Source organism: Cucumis melo, chromosome 10 (genome assembly GCF_025177605.1).
Source record: "Cucumis melo cultivar AY chromosome 10, USDA_Cmelo_AY_1.0, whole genome shotgun sequence".
Classification (NCBI taxonomy): domain Eukaryota; kingdom Viridiplantae; phylum Streptophyta; class Magnoliopsida; order Cucurbitales; family Cucurbitaceae; genus Cucumis; species Cucumis melo.
In genome coordinates, this window is record NC_066866.1 from 12,900,840 (window position 1) to 12,914,564 (window position 13,725).

At 33.2% G+C, this 13,725-nt stretch overlaps 1 long non-coding RNA gene across 3 annotated transcripts; it reads right to left on the reverse strand.

The window, feature by feature from the left end:
- Window positions 1-9,760: 9,760 nt before the first annotated feature.
- Window positions 9,761-13,342, reverse strand: LOC127151258 (uncharacterized). Of its 3 annotated transcripts, none has more exons than XR_007824065.1 (6): window positions 13,120-13,342; window positions 12,447-12,496; window positions 11,575-11,641; window positions 11,163-11,288; window positions 10,804-10,913; window positions 9,761-10,182 (listed from the first exon to the last, which is right to left on the reverse strand). It is a non-coding gene; the product is annotated as an uncharacterized LOC127151258 (long non-coding RNA). The 3 variants fall into 3 exon arrangements; XR_007824066.1 differs by having other exon boundaries at window positions 10,804-10,919; XR_007824064.1 differs by lacking the exon at window positions 9,761-10,182 and having other exon boundaries at window positions 10,211-10,913.
- Between the last annotated feature and the right edge of the window lie 383 nt (window positions 13,343-13,725).

Here is a 13,725-nt window from a genome sequence, read left to right on the forward strand (position 1 = left end):
AACCCGACCCGTGTCCCCTCTCCGCAGACCGAAACCCGACCCGTACCCCTTCTCCACATATCGAAACCCGACCCACGTCCCCTCTTTACAAACCGAACCCGACCCGCACCTTCACCCGAGCCTGTGCCAGCCGTCGTGTGAGCCGCGCGTGCCTTAGCCGAGTTGTGCGCCTGGAGTCGTGTGAGCCACGCGCGCCTTAGCCAAGCCGTGCACCTGGTGCCGCCTGCCTCAGCCGTCCGCGAGCCGTTTCTACCATCTAGCCGAGCCGTCCAGTTATTGTTAAGCCGCCTAGCCTATTTTTGACCTTCCTACTTGTTTTGGTAAGTTGTGATTGAGTTTTTGGTATGCCCAACCAAGATTAATCTTTTGACCTAAATGATTTAATTTTGGATTAAATTAAATTAAATTATTTTATCCTAAAGGACTGGTTGGACCAACTAGAGTTGGGCTGTGGAACCCCTTCTGATTAAAGGAAATGATTGCAACCTTGATCTTGGGTAAGTGGCTTCGAATAATTTTTGGACTTTAATTCCGTGAAGGTTAGGGTATTAAATTGTTGTTTCCTAACCATTTAGGACTTTCGTTGCTTGGGAAGCGTGATTTTACTGCTACACTATAGATCGTTTGGGTTATAATCTCGAACTTGATCCACATTTATGTCTCTACATAAAGTTCAAGACTACACTAGATAGCCTCGGGACCTCAGTTTATTGGATTCAAGATTATAGTATTCTATTTTTTACTAATAAGTCCTTAATAACCATTTTACTGAATAAAATGTAATTTAACTACAAAATACGAATTTTAGGACATAAATTTCAATATCATATATAATATAACCAATGTTTTAGATCTCTCATGACTTATAGTTATAATATGAATCGAATTCGTATTCATTTTGACTTATAGTTTATTTATGAATCTTATTCATATTATTATTATTAGGAAAATAATTGTAAATGTAACAACACCAAACTATTTATGGCCCATGTAACAAAGCCCATAAAGTTAGCAATTTTTTAAATATTCTAGATTTTCCCTTCCATCTTTCTTTCTTCCTCGCAATTCATCTTCCTCCTCTATTTTGTCATCTTCGTTCTTCACCTCCAATTTTGTCTTTCTTCATTCCTCTTTTTCTTTTCTGCGATTTCTTTCCATCAGCTTTCTTATTTTTCAATTCTTTATTTACGTCGTTTAATCTTTCCGTCATTTTTTTTCTTTTTTTTTTTTGCTGCGATTTCTTTCCATCGTCTTTCTTTTTTTTTTTCTATTCTTTTTTTCCTGTGATTTCTTTACATCGTCTTTCTTCTTTTCTTTTTTTACACGTTTGCATTTAGGTAACCAAATCTAAACAAATTTATATAAGACTGTGTACAAAAAAATAGCAAAATCTAAAAGATCGTGTATAAAGAATCTTGAAAAAAAATCATTTAGATTGGAGTAGCCAAATGTAAACGATCGTGTAAAAAAAAGTAAATGATTGTGTAAAAAAAATAAAAGATTGTATATAAAGTGTCTTGAAAAAAAAATCATTTAGATTGGAGTAGCCAAATGTAAACGATCGTTTAAAAAAAGTAAACAATCGTGTGTATAAAAAATATTGAAAAAAATTTATTTGAATTGGAGTAGCCAAATGTAAACGATCGTGTAAAAAAAAAGTAAACGATCATGTAAAAAAAGTAAACGATCGTGTAAAGAAATCTAAATGATCGTGTAGCAAAAGAATTAAAAAAATCGTGTACCAAATTTATAAAAAAAGTCATTTAGATTTGGGTCTCCAAATCTAAACGATCGTGTAACAAAATTAAACGATAAATTGTAGACATATCTATACGATCACGTATAAATTGTAGTCTTATCTAAACGATCGCATTGTAGCCATATCTAAATGATCGCGTATATATTGAACCATATCTAAACGATTGCGTATAAATCGCAAATATATTACGCGCGTTATTGACGACGTGGTTGATATTTTGTCGCTTTTTCATTTTTGGAATCGTTCTATAGTGTGTAAATATTTTGTCGCTTTTTTATATTTTTTAAAAGACCCCTTATTATTATTTGAATCATATTCAAATATTAACTTCTCTAAAAGAAATCTTTATATTATAATCTGTAACGACCCAACTCTTTATACTAACCTGAGGTCGTTACTAAAAAAAAAACAATGACAAGAGACACTTTTTGAAACGAGGGAAGAATAAATTTTTATTAAAAACGGAATATTAAAACACTGAAACATAAACGCGGAAGCAAAACTGAGTCTCCATATGGCATGTCACGGATCCTTCTCTGTCGCTCGCCAGCTTTCCTCTACCTTTACCTTCGCCTGAAATGTTAAACATAGAAAGAGTGAGTATAAACATATACTCAGTAAGGGACCTACTACTAGTCCCGCTAGGTGTCTGTTAACTTCCCATTAGAGTCCTGAAAATGGTACCCAATCTCTGGCACGTTCCCGAACACGTGCAACATGCGCTCCCGTAGGAACGAAAATCTGGTCTTCGTGTCTCGGGGGAGCACCTAGGACATGCTGGTCTGTAGTGAACCCGAGGGTAACACTAAGACAATCGGGATGCGAGGACCCCGTCGAATCACTCGAATCATATCTATATACATGCTAGACTAGCGTCCCGTCGGACCACACAGTCCTAAATAAGTGGTGATCCCGAAGGACACCCATGCAGGTACGACTCTAATAGACAAAGTTAACAGAACACCCTATCCATAGCATGTAGCATAACATAACATCATAACATGGCATGAGTATTAATCTTAACATCCTTAATCATGTGATTAATATATCATGCATTAACAATCATTAACATCAATACCAATCATTAATTTCACATCAGTCATCATCATCAATCATCCATAAAATGACAGTCATTATCAATAGCATCAAGTTATGCATTTTAGCTACCATCAATGCATAATCATAAATACATGCAGTCTCTTAACTTCAGTTCGAAGGTCTAGTAGGAGAATCTCTTACCTGGAGATTTTAGCCAAACAAGGTAAAATTCTCCAATTAACTCGATCCTAATCATAAAAGGAAAACTTAGTATCTTAATTAATGAAATTAGCAATTGGCTAACATCCAAAAATTCTCCCAAATTAATTAACTTTCTAAAAAAAAGTGGTTGAAACCAATTCAACCTTGATTGAGAAAAATCCAAGATTTAAATCTTAAAAAGTTTAGCCAATTGAACCTTTAAAGAAACCTCATATAGATCCAAAATTAAATTAATAAAATATTAATTTAATTTCATTTGCTTACCAAGGTTACTCAAATGGAGGTTGAAAAATTCTTTTATCCTTGATGAAAAAAATCATCACTTTAAATCCTCAAGCTTCCAAAGAGACCAATCTTAACTTCAACTGATGAGGCGGTGGCGACAACAGAGGGTTATCTTAGAGAAGAAGATAAAGAACCTTTTTTCTTTTTCCTTTATTTCCATCTTAAGCATTCTAATGCTATTTATAGACCCAAATAATAACAATAATAATAATTATTATTATTATTATTTCCTTTTCCTTTTCCTTTTAGGATATATATATATATAATACCAAAAAATATACATATATCTTTATTCCCATTATCTTTCCTAAATAAATGCCTTAATCTTAGGCTTTTATAACCATTAATAATAATAATAATGATTCTTTATTATTATTATTTTTTTCTCACCAAAATCTACAATAAACATATATATTTATTTAAACCATTATTCTCTCTTTTAAATAAATATATATATTTTTCGTCCAATCAAATCAAACATCTCTCTCCTCATGGATTATCTTCTTTTCCAAACAAATATAATTATATTTCATAATATAATTAACTACACTTTTCCAAATTATTAACTAAATATATATATCCACATATATATACTCAATTAATTACAATTCCACCAAAACTAACTTTTCCCTTCAAAATCTCAAATTAACTTAAATCCTCAATTCTTTTAATCAATCAAATCTTTTCCAATAAATCACTTATAACTTCCAACATGAATTATCTTAACCCCACCATAACAACTTCACTCCAGAATCAATATTTATCTTTCTATAGAATAATTAATTATCATCCACAATAATTAATTATTATTTACCTTTCTTCCAAAATAATTAATTATTATTTATCTTTCTCCAAAAATAATTAATTATCTTCCACAATAACTAATTATTATTTATCTTTCTCGAAAAATAATTAATTATCTTCCACAATAATTAATTATTATTTATCTTTCTCCAAAAATAATTATCTTTTCCTTAAATAATTATACTTCAACAAATATAATTATCTTTTCCTTTAACATAATAATTCTATATATATTTCCACATATACATATAATTATTAAATCTCCAACAAACTTTCCACCCCACAATTTAATTAAATAACATCCATAATTATTTAATTAAATTCAACTTCAACAACACTAAAAATCCACAACTTTACTTAATTCTCTTAACTTACCATCTAATCAAAATCTCAACAAACAACACATGCCAAAACCTCTAATTAATTAAATATTCATCCAACAAATATTTAATTAATTTCAATTCCCACATAAATCAAATAATTCTCATTAAATGGATTCAAAATAAGCCCAATAAATTATCTAAATTTTTGGGGCGTTACATAATCTATCAAATAAATTATTTTAATTGTATCATATACAATTTATTTTCTTAATCAATTTGAATAATTCAAATTAGACCAAAATAAATTTGATTCTTATTTATCCTTATGGACCTAACAAGGGGACCTGATGGACCTACAGATTGAAGTTCCAATAATATGAGATTAATTAATTAATCTCTTTAATTAATCTCTATTCATTAACTATCAATCATTTCACTAAAGACTAATAGTTGCATGCTTCTTATCGTAGATATATTTTTGTTTCCATTAGATACAACCAATCAACTGTGCAATGGCCCTTCACAAATTGCTTGTAAATACAACTAGGCCAAAAATTACCATTTTGTCCCTGTAGTTACATCTAACTCCTTAAGTACCACTAATTCCTCTAATAAATAATAATTATAGTTCCACTATAACTGAACTCCTTTTATGCCAAGAAAGGGTGTGGTTGCACATTGTTCAAGCCCTAGAACCAGTCCTTAAGAGAGTCATTTCTCTACTTACTCTATCTATAAAGAATGAGTGAATTTCTTCTTATGTAACTATGTTCCCAGCTCCCCAATCAGATGAATCCCTAAAATAGTAGACATATTGGATTGGCGACATAGGCCACTCTAATCCATGCAAATCTAAGAACCATTTTCATAGGCTCGTTCACAACTTACTCAAGATTCAGGTCAAGTCATCTATGGTCATCCTTGTGAAATGTAGTCTCAACTAGTAATGATGTTAATAAGAGAGACTATTCATTTCATGGTCCGATCATACATGAACTTTTTTGCATAGAATAAGTCCGCTTTAATGTCTCGACATGAATGATTATGATCAAATTATTTGTAGCACTATAAAACAATTATAACAACTACAGAGTAGGTCGCATTCATAGTGTCACCAGGATAAGATAAGGTATCCAGCCTTATCTATCTACTACAGACCATTTAGGCTACCACTTAAACATGATCCACTTGTATGTCTCCACATACATGTTTAGGTTATAGAAGATAACCTTGGATGTTAGTTTATTGGTTTTGTGGGTTAAATGCAACTAAATGTTAAATAAAATAAAACACTTTATTTTATTAGATTAATAAAATGTTTGTATAGTATATACAATTACAAACTACAAGACCACGAGATTTAAGGCATCAATCCCAACAAATTATGAATTGATGGTAGCTAAAATGGATAGTTTATTTTGTGTAGATGAAGATTAATGTTACATTGTTGATTATACATGATTTATGGAATCCATACTTCATAAATTGTTGTGCTTTATGAATTGTTATGATTGATGACTCATGCTATTATTATGTTGATTGTTACATGCTTTTGAACTGTGGTGTGTCCGTTAACTTTGGCTACTAAGATTTATTCCCCAACTGTATTGTGTTCCTACCTATGGGGTCACTCGCACAACTAGGAGGTTTCTACACAGGATCACTCACACGATCAAGGGGTATAGCTACAGATCACACGTATGGTTAGAGGTCGGTTATACTGTGTCATACGAGGTCACTCGCACGATTAGGGATTTTCTGACAGAATCACTAGCACGATTAGAGGTGTTCATACGGTCTCATTCGCCTAAGTGTACTCGATTGAACACACGACATTACAAATATATTAAGACTTTTGTTAATTGGTAGAAATAAAAGTAAATAATTGAGTTTTGTTCTTCAAAAATATAATTTATTGACATTTTTTTTTTAATTTGACAAAAGTAAAAATATAATTTAATGACATTTTTTTTCTTTTTGGAAAAATCACTTTATAGTATGGTTGAATTAAATTTGAATTTAAAATTTTATTATTCCAATCAAATTTTGTTATACTTGTAAATAATATATTTGAAGTTTTATTATTCCAAAAATAAAATGAAAGTTTCTAGTAGGAACTATACCCATATTTAACCTTCTATCTTTCATAATTTTCTTTTTTCTTTTAATTTTCATTTAATATGGTAACCCATTTTAACATTTTCTTTTACATTTATATTAAAAGTTATTCCAACAATTATATTCTCATTTTGACATTTCTTCTTAATATATATTATTTAATTTCAATTGAGACAGATTTTGGTTTAATTGAATTTAACCTTCCTTCTTTGATCATTTCAATCAGCATTGGTAGACAAGAAGATTGATGTAATACTTTATCCGCTTACAATTGTTCTATAAACATGTAATATTTAATTTAGAGTTTATTGTTTTTAATTTCAAATAATTGTAGAAGTGTGAATTTTGTTATATTTGTGAGGAAAAAAATGTAAGGTCCTGATCGTGTCTGTAAAGACCCAACTTTTTGGACTAAGCTGAGGTTACTACTTACTGCTAAGACTCGACAGTAAAACACGCAAAATCATAAGAAGACCTATTTACGATTCATTAAAAACCTTCAATACATAAGAAAAGCAATTTCGGGCCCTATTTTAAATCACTTTCCAAAAGTTCCAAAACATAATCCATGAAGTCATCAAAACGAAACAGGAGAACAGTTGTTCTAACCATGACTCAATTTAATAATTTAAAAAGAAACAGAAATAACAAATACGTTCAGCGGAAGCATAAAAAACTAGACATGTCCATATGGCCTTCACTCAACCTTCTTGCCTCTCGTCGGTCTCCCCCTCGCGTTACCTTTGCTTGAAAAAGTTAAAGAGTAAAAGGGTGAGTATAAAAATATACCCAGTAAGGGACCCACTATTGGGCCCGTTAGGGTGATAACAATTAGCTTCCTATTAAGGGGTACCCTACATAAACAGTCTAGTGGTTCTGTAGAACTCACACATCAATCAGTCTAGTGATCCGAAGGATACACATATCAGTCTAGTGATCCCAAAGGATACATATATCAGTCTAGTGATCCCGAAAAGATGCACATATATATGTCTAGTGATCTCGGAGGACATACATATCAGTCTAGTAATCCTGGAGGATACACATATCAGTCTAGTGATCCCGGAGGATGCACGTATCAGTCTAGGAATCCCCAAGGATACCGTGCCTGCAAGGTACACTACCCCATAGATAAAGCTAACCATTACCCCTTAGTTCATACTTAACAGCCTACAATAGTCACATCATGATATCGTTCAAGCTAACGACTCGGTTTATAAGCTTAGTCAGTCAAATAGTTTAGATTTAGTCAACAGTCTCATCAGTCACTTTACATATATCCAATCCACACAATACTGTTACATTACCTAAATCCAGTCAACAAATCAAATCATCACTTTGTAAATTCATCTGACAATCACTTCGTCTCAGTCTAACCCTAGCACAACTACAAGTAAACTGTGTTATGCACAACGTCCATATTTAGTCTACAACACAATCCATCAGCGAATGCATAACTTACACATGTGGTCCCGAATCCTTAGTCCATCAACGACACAACTCAATAATATGTATCCCAACAACATAATTCAACTATATATAACATCAAGATTTTCTTACTTCATCGACCTCACTATTTCAGTTAACAGCACGACCCATTAATATAAATACATTACACAGAACATCCAGGCATTTGTACTCCATCAACAGAACAACCCATTCACATATATACAAACTATGCATAACATTTTAGACACCCAAGCCTCATCACCTGGACAACCCATTCACATCTTTATATATATATATATATATATATATATAAATAAGCTACAACTAACAATCATGTCACCTTTAATCAGTTAAGAGTGCATACTAGCGATGTTTTCTAGGCATACATGTATCAATCAATTCAGTAGAGTCGCTATTGTGTAATCTTTCATATGAGTTACTACGTTTCCAGTCTCGATTTGGGGTCCGGTAGTAAGAAATTCCTTACCTGAGATTTAGCTACAATCCTTGTTCAAGTCAACATCCAAACGTATCCACCTAAACACAAACATAAGGATTTAAAAGATGACACCACCAAAATCCACATTTAAAAGGCTCCAAAACAACATCCACAGACTTACCCAAGTAGAGGAGAGTTGACTCCAAACTACACTTACTGTATAACCCAAGAATTAGCCTTACCTCTTTAACACCTTCAAGGATCAAAAGTTAACTCAACCAATAAGTCCAATGTTTTATTCCGACATTTATACTTGAATCGGGTATAGAAACGTTAGGAAACTCACTAAATCACCCTTACCAAAGACTCACCGTGACTTAGTATGGAGGGACACGACTTAAGTGACTCGGTGAACAAGGAGATCGACTTGAAAAATTGGCTTGGGTTGGAAGGCAGCTTGGCTCGAGTCGGCTCGACTCGGCTTGTGACTCAGCTCGAGAATCGATTAGAATAGTGGAACGACTCGCAGTAGGGGCTGTTCATGCATCAGATTGTCCACGCTACGGTTCGGGTACTTCTGGGCTTCATCGGATGGGGTACGAGGGAGGTGAGGCGAACACGACCGGACGAGGTCGAAGGGCGACCGACGACGCTCGACTAATGGCAGAGATAGCCAGTGGTCGACGAAACGAGTGAGAAGGAGAAGGAGAGAGTCGGAGGCGTGCACGGACGACTGGGCTCCGTCGAATGGCACGAGACGACGGTGCTAAGGTGGGGCTTCAACATGTGGCGGAGATTGGAGGCAGACGCGTGGAAGATTGATGATCAGCTTCAGACGGGGCCGAAAGCTTATGATGGAGAGATGATTAAACATGGCGGTGAAGGACCTCGACGCAGACAAAAGAGTTGTGACTATGGATGGTTAGTTTTTGCGGGCGAGCAACAGACGAGGATGGTAGAGGCTGGGCTTGGGCAGAAACGACCGGACGATGAGACTAAAAGAATAAAAGAGTGAAGGTGGTGGTGGGCGACGACTGGTGAGAACCAAAAAGGAGATTAGGGCATACAAGAGAGAAGAAAAATTAGGTTTTTTTTTAAATATATATATATATATATATATATATATATATATATATATATATATATATATATATATGCATGTATATATATGTATGTATCTATGTATTAAATAATAATAATAATAATAACAACAACAATAAAATTAATATAATAATAAAATTCATATTATACTATTATTTTATTATTTTATATTATATCATATTATTAAAATTTACACCCTTCATTTCCTTTTTCTTTTCTCGTATAAATCAAATAAATTATAACACAAAAAAAAATTTAAATCCTCAAAATTAATATAAAGTGTTAAAATTTACCTCAAAATTTTAGGCCATTACAGTGTCCCACCAACGTAATGAAAGCCCTACCATAATGATATTGAGCCAAGAAGGCTTCTAATAGTAAAATGCATTTCACAAAAAAGAGTATATGATGGAAGGTCCTTACGCGAAGAGGATTACTCGATGAACAACTTGGTAATCTGAGTACGTCACTGAGGAACAACGATGTGACCTCATTGTCAGTAGGCTGACGATTGATTAGACCCTGCCGTCCAATCTAAATTCAGGATAAGGGTTGCACAGAGGCACGTGGTATTTTAAGATTGGGCCACTTCCCGTCGCCAGAAAAGGTAATCATTTTATTTTGGAAAAATTCGCTGGAGAGACCTATAAATACAAGAATTCAAGTTAGTTTGAAGTTGCTTTTCACCTCAAGCGTTTGAGAAAAACTTGGAGAGTATCCAAGATTTTAACAAGCCGAATGAATTCATTTCCGACAAAGATTCTGATAAGTGTAAGGGAATTCCTAATGAAGGAAAACTAGGATAAAAAGCTAGCCAACTGCAACTATGGGTGGGTTTTTTCCTTAACAAAGGTTTCTAAAATGTGTTTAAATATTTAGATCTAAGACCATGTTGCATAAAGTCCCTTATGCTTTTCAATTCTCGAACACATGAGACTTATGAATGAATTAGATTGATTGTAAAACTGAAATAAGGTGATAAACTGCATAAAGAAATATATTATTCGTGAATTATTTATTGAAAGAAATGTATTGTAAATAATTCCTCTAAGCCCTTAGAAGTAATTATGTTAAAATACGTGACAGGTGTTATGTGGAAAACTATAAAGCCAATGTTTCATAAAATAAGATTATATTTGTATCCAATGCAATATAATGCCTTATCCTTGTGGTGTGATCTAGGATAAGGTGTTCTATTCATGTTGTGTGATCTATAATATAATGCCCTATTCATGTTGTGTGATCTTGAATATGATGTTGCATACTTGCCATGTGATCTAGTATGAGATGCCCTTTGCTTGCTGTGTGATCTGGCATTGGAAGACGCATTGTGCGTAATAGTACTTGCTAAATCTGTCGAGTTTTCTTCGCACAGCTGCAACTTGGTAAAAAAGTGTGACAAAAGTTTGAGTTGAGGAAAGGATACAATGACGTAATAGAGTATGCATAATGATTCTACGAGTTGGATTGGTAGTGTGTGAGAGGCATACGATGCGATATGAATTATAATAAATGATAAATTAGGAGATTTTTTTTAGAATCATAAATTTTGAAAATTTGCAATGATAAGAAATGTTTGACACTCGAATTATTGTTTAAACCTAAAATGTTATAGTTGACTTACATTTTGATTTAGTGCCTTTCTTCGAAATAATTGTTGTCACACCCCTCCCGGACTACCTGCTAGCTTAGACCGAAAGATGGCGTGAAGCCGACGAACAACGCTTTTCTTTACCTGTATCTGTCGACTCTGCTTAAAACTTTAATGTGATGAACTTGCCAATCTAGTATATAAACTATTATACATGCAACAAAACACAGCGAATCCTAGGCTAGTCAAATACATACATGAAGTGTACCTTGGAATTAACCGATTTCACGAGTAAACCTAAAGACACCTTAATCAAAATATAACCAACAAAAATTTACACAACTGCAACTCCTAAAGCTTATACAAACTGTGGAGTATCTATATCATACAAAAGTGTATATACATCATAACACAACAGACTCTATGCCCAATTCGAAACACGTACTGGCAATCGATAACGGATCTTCAGCAAACTAAGGCAGTCTATCAGGCATCGAAAACTCGATCTCTGCCTGGAAAATGGGTAAAACATTTTGGAAAGGGTGAGCTATAAAGCTCAGTGAGTGACTCAGTTTAAAACTATAAATTTAAAGATAAGAGCACGTGAAAACTTTGCACATATAAATCTTTTTATACAATTCGTAAATGTAAACGTGTAGTAGTAAGAATAGCTTTCTCAAATACTCAGCATGTTCGTCATTGATATCTAGCAAGGCATATCAAGTATATCGAAGCATTTTAACTAACATGACAAATCTACGTTGTGTAGGGTACACCCAGTACAACAACGTTTATAAGCTTTACGATGTAGTGGGGCCTGCCCAGCACTCCCATCGTCTTTGTCGTAGTGTGGTCCGCCCAGCACTCACGACAGCATTGTTGTTACGGAGTACACTCAATGTCAACAACGGAATCTAACCAGTGTGCACATGGTAATCTCTAGCCTCAGGCTCAAAATCTCAGTTATGTAGTTAATGAAAATTTCATAAATCATCTAAAAATATTAAAACATGCCTGATTATAAATCTTACACAGAGCTTAAACTTTACTCGGCTCTTTCGTGGAAAACTATAGTTCTTAAAACAAAACATCTTACTAATTCATGCTTTGCTTAAAACATGGTGGTTTAAATACTTTCCAAACATTTAATATCCACGTGCTAGCATAAATTTCATTAAGAAATCTAGTTTCCAAACGTATACTTGAAAATAGTCATGAAATTCAAATACCTTTCATGGCTTTGGAAATAAATATTCATCGCATTCAATAATAAATAATAGTTATGGAAAATATTTCAAAATTGGTTTTGTCACTCACCGTCTTGGGCTAGATCCTTGTTCTAAAAGCTCGGTTTAATTCTTCTCGGCCTGCCAACAACCGAACCGAGTATTAGAACTCTAAACATTCTAGTTTTCTAAAGATATACATAACATGTCGCACTAAAGATGACGCTCATGAAAACAAAACTTAAGAAATAAAATCCTATTTCAACAACTCTCTGAACTTTCCAGATTTCTAACATAAATTTCAAATGACTATAACTTCCTCAATACTTAACTAAAATGAGTGTTCTTTATATCAAAATCTTTATTTTGCGGTTCTCTAAAATTTATCTGAAGACATGTAAATCTGATTCTCTATGAATAAACTCATATAACCCTCGAAACAAAACAACTTCAAGAATCGCGCGCACACGACCTCTTTAACTTGTCCCTGCAATTTAACTTATTTTTAATCAATTTTTATTCACAATTTCTTCATGAAAGTTGTATTAAATTAAATAAGCTTTCCAACCATACTAAATAGAGATCCTAACTCTACCGGTACACTCTAAAAGACAAGAAAAACCAGAGACCTTCTGATTTCGCGTGAAAACCAATTGCCCTGTTTTCTTTATCAAAAAGAACCCAATGAATATCAGAATTTGCTTCAACTTTCTTCATACAATTTATTTGAAAATGAGTTAACTTTCAGTAAATATAAACCTCACATCTTAATTCCTTTTGAAGAGTTCAAACCAAATTAAAAACAAGTGATGTGTAGAACGAACCAAGATTCAGCCATGGATACACTTTGCTTGAGTTCTCCTTCTCTTATTCAACCTTAAAATTCTAGTAAAATTCCTCTTCTTCTTCCTTCCAAACACTCTCTTAAATATTCTCTGTAAATTGAAGAAGGAAAAATGGAGGATGGATGAGAACTTTTTCTTCAAAAAGTTTGGCAGTGAAAGGAAGAGAAGAAGAAGAAAAGAAAAAAATGAAATTTTCTTCTCTTTTTTTCCTTTTATCCTTTCTTTTCTTTCTTTTCTTTATTTTACTTAATAAAATTATTAAATATATATATATATATATATATATATATATATTTACACTTAATTTCCATTTCCTTTTCTTTTTTTTTTCCACATTTAAAGAAATGAAACCAAGAAAATATCGGGTTTACAATTGTGCGATAAGACAAACTTGATTTTTGTAAGGCAATTGAGAAAAGATCCTACTGACTAGATGTTATAGTCTAACCTTTCAAATGTTTTTTTTTTGTTCCCCACTCCCTCCCCCCCCCCCCCCCCCCCCTTCCTAGGTAGTGAAGGACATCC